Source organism: Dromaius novaehollandiae, chromosome Z (genome assembly GCF_036370855.1).
Source record: "Dromaius novaehollandiae isolate bDroNov1 chromosome Z, bDroNov1.hap1, whole genome shotgun sequence".
Lineage (NCBI taxonomy): Eukaryota > Metazoa > Chordata > Aves > Casuariiformes > Dromaiidae > Dromaius > Dromaius novaehollandiae.
In genome coordinates, this window is record NC_088132.1 from 3778532 (window position 1) to 3788224 (window position 9693).

At 43.8% G+C, this 9693-nt stretch overlaps 1 protein-coding gene and 1 long non-coding RNA gene across 13 annotated transcripts in view; one reads left to right on the top strand and one right to left on the bottom strand.

Annotated features, from left to right (window-relative positions):
- LINGO2 (leucine rich repeat and Ig domain containing 2) overlaps positions 1 to 5933 on the bottom strand; it is a 452194-nt gene extending 446261 nt beyond the window's left edge. For 3 of the 12 annotated variants that reach the window (XR_010386292.1, XR_010386289.1, XR_010386290.1), the window contains exon 1: positions 5112 to 5918. The gene's annotated coding sequence lies outside the window, so the exon portion shown is untranslated. Of the gene's footprint in view, positions 1 to 5111 lie in introns of all 12 variants that reach the window. The other 9 variants (XM_064502530.1, XM_064502531.1, XR_010386288.1 and 6 more) reach the window with 8 other exon arrangements.
- LOC135325068 (uncharacterized) lies at positions 5729 to 8773 on the top strand. The gene is made up of 3 exons (XR_010386294.1): positions 5729 to 6258; positions 7144 to 7325; positions 7621 to 8773. It is a non-coding gene; the product is annotated as an uncharacterized LOC135325068 (long non-coding RNA).
- Positions 8774 to 9693: the final 920 nt, after the last annotated feature.

The following is a 9693-nucleotide window of genomic DNA, read 5'->3' on the forward strand; positions in this document are numbered from 1 at the left end:
GGCTAGGCTCACCATGGGAAAATCCCACTGCTGAGACCCCCATGAACTGTGAACGGGAGCCTACCCAGCAGCTTCTCACAGAGAAACATAAAACCTTTCTGCTTTGCAGGAGGCAAAACTTTTTAGAAATCTGAAACAGCACAACTGAGCTTTTCCCCAAAAGATTCTCTCTTGTTGCAGCTGACTTCTAGCCAATGTATACTGCTGTTCCACGAGTACTTCATCAAATTGTGACTTCAAATGTAGCTTATGAAGGACAAGAATCAAGTGATAAAATTACCATTTGTTAGGAAATTATCCTCTTTTCACTGAAAAAAAAGAGAATGGGAAGGATATAACATGTAGAAAGACTAATTAGAAGGTTGCAAGAAGACAGAGGATGATTGTCTAAATATGGCAAGATCTAAGGACAATGTATTTTGTTTCTCTAGCAGTGTGATCTCATATCACACTCTCATTTACAAAAAGAAAATTTTAAGAGAATGGAATATCTAGAAAAAGGACTAAATTGAAACCCTTTTCTCCTCAGAGACACGGCTTAGGGGACTAGCTTTGTATCTGCAGAACTCAAGGAAGGCCTTTGCATTAGTCCAAGGAGCATTACCCTCTGACTATAAGTTTTGAAGACTGGAGACAGATATCATTGATTTTTTTTTGTCTTTGCTATCAGTTGCTCATAAGTGAGCTCATACGTATCAAATGTGACTATCAGTCATTTTACTAAAACTAAATTTTAAAATGTAAAGTATAATTTCAAATATAAAAAGTATATTACCATTGCATGTAAGCTAAGAGTGAGATATCTTACCCTGTAGGAAAGGTGATTGTGTTATAGATAGTTTAAAAGAAACTGTCTTCTGATGAGAAATGGCTTTAAGAAGACATGATTTTATTATTTAAAAAAATAGAATATACATTTATTAGTGGCAATAAAATATTAATCACAATTTACTGTTGTATACATCATAGATAAACAAAGAGCAACACAACTGTAGCATAATTATTCTTTATTCTGGCTAAAGAACAGAAATTTTGCAGTTAATCAAACAACTCCATAATAAAGTGAGATTTTATACAGTCAAATTTTTCTATTAATTTTAATTTAATTTTAATTATGTTCATTCCATTCAAATACATTAAAGTTTTATTACAGATTACAAGATTATGCCAGTCTTTTAAATTTCATTTTTCTTGCACCATAACTTTAGTTTTGATTTTCAGAGCTAATGAGTTGTGTTGTACTATTTGTATACTGAAAAGCAATTTTCTTTCTTTTTTGGGAAACAGGTAATTGGCACATCAAATAAAAATGCTGATGCCTACTTCCTTCAGTCACGATTGGTTAAAAAAAAAGAAATCACTCTACTTCAATAATGTCACTTAAAATCTGGGAGTATGGTAGTATTTGGCTTTTTCTTGCAACCTGTCTTGTCTATTATGAAGGGACTAAGAAAAAGATTAACTAAAGTGTTACTCAACAATAAGAACCAGTTTAAAATAGGTCTACTTAAAATAACACATTTATTTCTATTTATATGTAATTAGGAGTATTTTGGAAGATAGGTTAAATTGCTCAGTAATTCCATTTCATGGTAAAGACATTCACTAAGTCTCCATGCTGACCTAGTATGACATTCATAATAATCACCAAGATGAAAACACAAACAGTGTATCAATCTATAATAAAACATGCCTACAACCTACTTATGCAGATGTCTGCCTCAAGTTTCAAAGAGAATCAGAGCTTAGACTTTAATCAAATAACAATTCTGATAATACGATGATTTATATTCTCATGAACTATTCCTTCACATGATAGTTGCTGAAAGCAAGAAGAAAAAAAAACACAAGTTTTGCATTTTATCAACAGAAAATTAAAATTAAACATTAAAATGTCATTATACAACACTGTTGACAGTTTATCTTCTATGTTTCCTCCATCTACAGATTTTCATCATTAAGAAATGGAATTGTCCTCAGGAATCAAAAGGCTTATGAGATGGCGAGCAACCTAAATTTAAGCTCTACAGAGCGTATCTTGTGGTAATAATACTGCTATCTCAGTACAGCAATCATTGACAGTTATGTTGCATAAACATAAGCTTTGAGGAGCAATATCTACACATTTCAAATGTTTCAAGTTCATTTTTATGGAGTTCACCTCATTTAATTAAATATTTTTTTTAAGATAACAAAAGTTACTCTTTCCAGAAACAATGAAAAAGCTCATCTTTCTGGCTGTCAAATTAGGGGGAAAAGTCTCCTAGGATTGGTTGAAAAAGACATGAACTGAAAATATTTTGGAAAATAAATAGTTAAATTAGTAACTGTACTAATTAGAAATGAGCAATAATTTGCAAAGATTCATAATTAGGCACAGCTTAGCTAAATCAGCCTTCTAATAGGAATGTCAATCACTGAATCATTAGAAGTTTTTAGAAGCTAGGATTTTCTTAAAGGTCCTGAATATCTGTAGAGAATTAGATTCTAATGCAATGTGTTAAAGCTGAAGAAACCCTTTGGAAAAGCATAGTGCAGCAATACACATACTTGGTATTTGTATGAGTTTACTGAAACTGACTTTTCTCTCATCTCAGTTTTTAACTATCAGAAACAGCTAGAATTCTACCTGCTCACACAGGATGAATGGATGAACCAACAGATGACCTCATACCAAGCCTTCTGAACTTCACGAGCCTTTTTTTTTTTTTTTTAACTTTCATCACTGTGTTTCAGACAGTCAAAAGACAAACTAAAGACTGAAAACTGTCAACAGTCATCCCAGCATGAATTATAAAAACAACTGTAGGAACTCTCTTAGAATCCTCATTGATAGCCTTAGTCATAACCACACCCACCTTGCAGTTATGTTATTCTAATGGTTTTAATATATGAAATGATATGAAAAAACACTAACACAGAGACTTACATTTTCAAACTCAGTACAGAGTCCACACCCCCTTACCTTTCAGCCTTGAAGCAAATGATCTGGCTTTCAAACCATGAAAGGCAAGTGGTTTTTTTTTTTTTTCTTAACTGCAGGATACCAAAATGCACAGTATTCGTTTGCACTAGCATGTCAACCCAGTACCAACCACAAAGCTTACAGACAGCTTGTAGGCAGCTGTCTAAACTGACAAGCTTCTCTAATAATTTGTATTTCTTTGCCTCTTACTGCCACTACGCAGGAAAACATTTCCACTTAGAGCCCTTTTGCAAAATGTCTAGGTTCTAGAACAATAAAAAATCTTCCATATCTGTTACAGCATCACACCACAATGCTCGTATTTAGTCGATCACACCTTATTTTGTTCAGTCTATCTAGGTGTTATTCCTAGATTCTCAAGAGGGATTCAGAATAGTAAGAAACAGTTTTCAGAGATTTTCTGTTTACCTAAAAGGGGTAATATTGCTGTTCAGATTCACAGGTTAGCTAATGTCAAAATGAATACATTTCAATAAGAAAGGTAAGAAGGTGGCATGGTGGCTGAGGAGTCAACCATTTTAAAGGAAAATCCCAAATCTTATTTTGATTAGAATATTTACACATCATCAAAGCAGCAGGAATATACCCACATTAGTGCACCCTTCTGCGTGCACAGTCTGTTATGTAGCAAACTAGATCACGCAGTACTTTCACATCTATAGGGATGCACTTCCTGGAATGGGTGTAGCCCCTAATGGTGGTTTGACTGCACACAGCAGAGAGACTGAACACGTCTTAATTTAGTGGTTTTCATTAGCAAGGAGAAGCTCAGGAAAATATATCCTTCTCTTCGACCTCCTATTAGATTTTTTTCACATGAATGGTGCCACTGTTGTTCCTGAATGATGAACAAAACACCATATAATTCTCTCAGGATACATAGAGCAGTTTCAAGTGAAATCTTCTTAGACATACTTTACATTGTAGATCCTGCAATCCCAGATGCGTCACTGCAGAAAGCAGGACAAGGCTTGAGAACTACTGTGTGTATGTTTTACAGGTCATGGCTTACCTGCCTTAACATTACGTAAATTAATTTTCACTTCCATTCTGTGCTGTGGTTTTGACTGAAATAAAGACTGAATGGCTCATTTTCATGACAAAGTCACAAAGAAGCTTCTCTCCTCACCCCCTACCCCACTTGGCAAATATCCAAGTTCAAATGATTTATTTTCAAAATCTTCAGCTTTTCCTTTTTAAATGAAAAAGACTTACTTCTGAAAGAGCAGCATTTTGAAATAGCTGCATACAGCAGCACTGCAGTTCTCTACTCGGCAGAAAGCTACACAGAAAAATGCTTAAGAATATTTCATGTCTCCCCCCAGCAACTATGGAACCGGACTTGCAAAACACTGTAATTTACACTCACAGATCAGAGAAATAGTATGGCAAGTGATTTCGTTGTTTTTTAAATATCTTGTTTTCCCACAGGTTTGTTCAGGAGCACCTGTCCTTTGACGTGCTCCTTAGATGTATCCTAATCCTTTAGATGTATCCAAAATCTGCTTTAGAGAATGTAAAACAGTCCCCCTCCCCCCACCCCAGATCCCACACTTGACTGACGCACATATTCCAGCAAGCACATCCACCATGGCAGGGGACACAGGTGTATAAGTATCTCTGCACTGGTGACAAAGGACTACTGCGTTTTCAATACATCGCTTCAGAGCCCACAGAGGACTACGGGCTCTAGAGGCAGCACTGCCGAGCCCGAGCCCGGGAGAGGGCTGACACAGCGCGGGGATCACAGCCCTTCCCGAGGGGGTTGCGATGGCGGGCACGGCGCCCCCTGCCCCCGCCGGCGGCCACCACGGCTCTCCCCGCTCGGGCGGGCAGCACCGCGCAGCTCATCCGGAACCTCCCGGGGATGCGGGCCGGACCGCGGGAGCGCGGCGGGGGCGGGGGGCCCGCTGCGCCTCGGCCCCGCCGCCTCTCGTTCCCCGCCCCCCCCCAGCTTCCTCCACGAGGAGGAAAATGGCGACTCGTGGGGTGAGGGGGACCCCGAGGCACAACCCCCGCACTGAGGTCGCCTCTCCTACCCACGGGAAGTTACTCTGCCCTCACGGACGGGCTCCCCACCCCCGCGCCCCCCGATGACACCCGGGTGGGTTTCCCCGTCACCTACCTCGCTGCTGCCTGCCTGCTCCCTCACGGCGAACGGCGACGGGGTGCGCCGCAGCCGGGGCTGCCGTCTGCCCGCCACATCCACAGTTACCCTCCCGAGGCGAGAGACGCGCGGGGCGGCTGCGGGGAGCGGCCAGGAAACCGCCGGGAAGCCGTGACATTTACCCGGGCGACAGGAGGGTCGCGTCAGCCCCGCAGCGCCGGTGGGGTGCCTCTCCTTCCTCACAGGCTGGGCTGCAGCTCAGCGCCTTCCCCGCCGTGGAAGCGCAGAGAGGAGGGGAGAAGCCCAGTCCATCCCCGGAGACCCAGCCACAGCGCGGTTCACCAGTCCGGCGGCTCCTCTCTTTGCCGCCCCGCAGCCGCCGCAGCCCCCTTTCTCTGCCCGGCCCCTCAGGCGGCGGCGGGCTACAGCCGGGGCAGCCACAGCGGGGCAGCCGGGGCGAGGGCTCGCCGCATGCCCCTCGGCAGGGCCTGGTGGCGGTGACGGCGCAGCCCAGCACGGCGGGGCCCCTGGGGCGCGGCAGCGGTGCGAGCGGCGGGCGAGGCGGCGGCAGCACAGGGAGGCGGCGGCAGCTCGAGGTGAGGGCGGGCGGTGGGGGCGGTGGCTCCGGCAGGGGCGGGGAGCGGCTCCGTTAGGACTGCGGCTCGCACGGCAGCCGGTCCCGCTGCTGCAGTAGCAGCACCACCAGCAGCACAGCCACCACCTGGGGGAGGGAACGAGCGTGGGGGAGGGGGCAGCTGCCAGCCCCCCAAATCGGCGGCTCTTTAGTAGTTTGAGGGCTCTAGTGAGGCCACAGCTCTTCCCCGAGTCTCGGCGGCTTCTCCACGCCCGCTGCTGCGCCAGGCTAACGCCGCCCGCGCGGGCGGCGGTTAGCCCGCCCCACGCTGCTCCCCGCCACCAGGAGCAGGGGGTCGCAGCGGGCGCCGCTCCTGCCGGGGCGAGTACTCTCCCGGCCGCACTCGCGCGAGTACCGGCGACCGCCCGGGCGGCGGCTCGCCAGTGGCCTTCCCCCGCGCCGCCGCTTCTCAGGGAGGCCGAAGGAGCGCCGCCGGCTGCTCTGCGGCGCGGGGCCCGGTGCGGGGCCCGCGCGCCCCTCCGTGGCGTGCTCGGGTCCGGCGTGCGCCCCCCGGGAGCAGGGCAGCAGCAGGTGGGGCGCACCGCAGAGCGGGGGAGGGGGCCGCGGGCGGGCGGCCATTCCAAGCGGCGCGGCGGGGAGGGCGCGGGCTCGGGTACGGCGCAGGGCTCCCGTGCGCGCCGCGGGACTGCTGTGCCCGTCGCGGCGTCAGTCCGGCTGTCCTTGCGCGGCGGCACCGCCCGGGCAGCACTGCGCGGAGGAACCAGGGGACGACGGATCGATGGCTACGGCGCAGCGCCCCTCAGGGAGCTGCCAAGGGCCGCGGGGTAGATCGGGGAGAAGAGGAATGACTGCACCCCGTGCGCAGCCTCGCCTCCTCCGCGCAGGGCGGCCAGGGCGAACGGACGCCGCACCGTCCCGGCGAGAGGGGCCAGGCCGGGCGCTGCCGCCAGCCTGGGAGCTGGGGTGTGCCGCAGCGAGGCCGGCCTCAAGCCGGGCGGCGGGGAACCTGGCTTGCCCGGTCCCCGGCCTGGGACAGCGTGCCATGCTGGGAATGGGTCTGAGAGGGTGCAGTGAACGTCGTGCTCAACCTTGTGTTCCACAGGTGGCCTTGTCTGAGGGCCCTGAGATGGTGGTATGGGGGTATTTCTGTCCTCTTCCTCCTGCTTGACTGTAACTAGCTGCGGTAGATTTTGCCTCTCCAGTTCCCAGTTGGAATTGAAGAAGACACTTCTGCTTGGTTTTTAGAACTTGGTATCCACTTTGTGTTGCTCCCTTCATCCTGTATAACCAGCTTCTGTATAGAACAACAGTGCCATCAACACTTTGTGTTTTCTTCTGTCTCCATCTCTGGCATAAGCCATCCAAATAAGAATGCTAATACCAAAGAACGGTAGCGAGCTGCCTTTAGCCATTAATAAATAACCTAAGAACCTTGTCTCTCTCTGTACTTTACAGCTGTGCTGTAATAAAGGAAAGGAAGCACTACTCATCTAGAATGGCATGCCACACAACTTATTCACAGAACTATGATGTTATCTGCAATGAGAAACAATACAAGTGGAATAATAAGCATTTACAATAAAATGACTGAGGATTCATATAAAGTCCAGAGAAGAACCAGCCATGAATGGTACTAGGTAAAGCTATATTCATAAAATAAACTTTCTCTTGAGAACCTGTAGTTTCAAAAGCAATTGATTGATTTTTTTCTTGTGAATCAATTTTCAGAAAGAGCTGTAGTCCCATACAATACAAGATTCCTCTGTAATTAGTAAAAGAAGTATCTAAGAAAACATTGCTGTGTTTTTTTGCCAGTGCTGGTAATAGAGAGAACTATTCTCAGGAGATTATACTGTTTTCATACTCAGTGGATATCATATACTGTATATAAAAATATCAACTATTTGTCAGTTAAGTGTAATTTTTCTGAAGGTTTATCAGCAACCAGATGAAGTACTCCATCTACTCCAGGAAGTTTAATGACAGCAAGATAAATGGAAGTCTCTCACGGATACCAGCACCTTGTGAGTATTCCTCTAAGTGGGAGATAAAGCAGGATAGATATATAGAGACTGAATTACTACGGACTAAAAATAGAAACAGTAAAATAACTAAGCCTATCACTTTACCCATGGGAGTTGTTTCTACCCTAAAGAAGTGATACTTGAAAAATCTCTTTTAAACTTTGTATTAAGATTGAAACTCAGAAGAGTGTGTCACCAGAGGGAACTTTATCATTTGTCTTTTAAAGCGGTGGAAAACCTTAAGACATTTTCTGTATCTCATTAGCCAAATTCCCAGGTATGAGGACCAGTTCAATGTGTTATACATATTCCACAAGTCACAAAGGAAGCTTCTGCAATAGGATACCGAATCATAGTGCAGCTTGAAAAGTTTGCCATGTACTTTCATTTGTAGGTATTTGGTTTTCAGAGGAGATGGAACAGCAATACACGAGAAGCCAAAAGTTTTATTACTGCTGGCCATTCAATCAGGTCTCTGTATAAAAATCATTAAAGCCGGTGAGACTCTCTTTTTGCTCTGGGCGGTTATGTACTTAGGTACAGTAAAATCATTTTTAAAAGAGTCTGTTAGCTCTATAATTTCCAAGGGCCTTTGAATATGGACTCTGCATTGTACTTCTTTTTTGCCATAAATTCTGGAAAAGGAAGTACACTGTAAAGAAGATTGCAGCTATACTTTCTTTCAAACTGAACTATGAAAATGAAATTCTTACAGAAGCAAGAATGATTATGCATTTACCTTAAATTATATTGTAAGTAAAATTACAGTATCTCTTCAAATTAAATTAGAAAATAATCCTCATGTCACTGTTTATTTAACAAGAAGTATTAGATTAAATGTATCCAAAATACATCTACATTTGCTATATTTCTTTAATTGTCTTGTGAACGTTCACTCCAACAAATATTCTAGCACTCTGAGATTTCTGTAGCAAAAATTTGAACTTTTGTCTTTCCTTTGGTTTTGGTATTTACCTGAAGTACTTTCAGATTTATAAAAACATTTAGCCTTACAAACCTCTGAAGAGCTGGGAAGACCACGTCTCTCTCTCTTGTCTTCTTTGTCCCAGTTAGCAAATTATTTGTCTTCTATGTAGAATGAAATCATGGGCTGAATTTAGACCTGGTAATTAAGTTTGCTTTTGTCTAAAAACAAAAATCGGAAAACGAGTTTAGCATCCACATATACATATGAGCATATGATATAGAATTGATGAGAAGTATTTTTTACACCAAAAAAATCTCTAAACTTTTAAAGATTTTTTAAAACTTTTAAAAATAAAATATCTGAAGAAGCAACTTAAAAACATCTTTTACAATTTTTTGTGGAAAATATATCAGCACTTTGAAAAATTAAGATCACATTTTTTGTATAAAATTATTTCTAAGCTTGAAAGAAAATTCAGAAATGTGTTATAAATCAAGGATCATTTCTCCAAATCATATTTTTTAGATTACTACCGCTTCTAACCAACATCATCTCCTCTGCCCAGCTACTTTTATGTTTGCATCATCACGATTTAATGGATTGGGAAACATTTAAAATGGAATTAACAATTGCTCTAGTGAGTTAAAAGCTAGTTAGCTACTTACTGGATCAAATGAGACCCTAAAGCCTAAGTAGGTAGTTTCTATGTGTTTAGAATGAAATCTGTGTAGAGTGTTTAAATTCTCCAAATCCAAGGGCAGGGCATAATGATGATGCTTAGCCTTACTAATTACTAACACAGTGTATTGACTAGTACAGCTGGTAGGGGTGGGAACATTGCAGTCTGTGCCAGAGATGATAGTCTTAATCTGCTGAACTAGAAAAAGGAATGCAAAAGGTACAACTGCATTTTTTTGACAAGGTTCAATTTAAAATTTAGTAGTATAAAAAATACTCTTTGAGAATCATAGCAGGCACATATTGATGACCTCAAATCGTGATTTTTACCAAAAAAATACTGTTTTGTAAGTCTATATAGGCTATGAATATGTA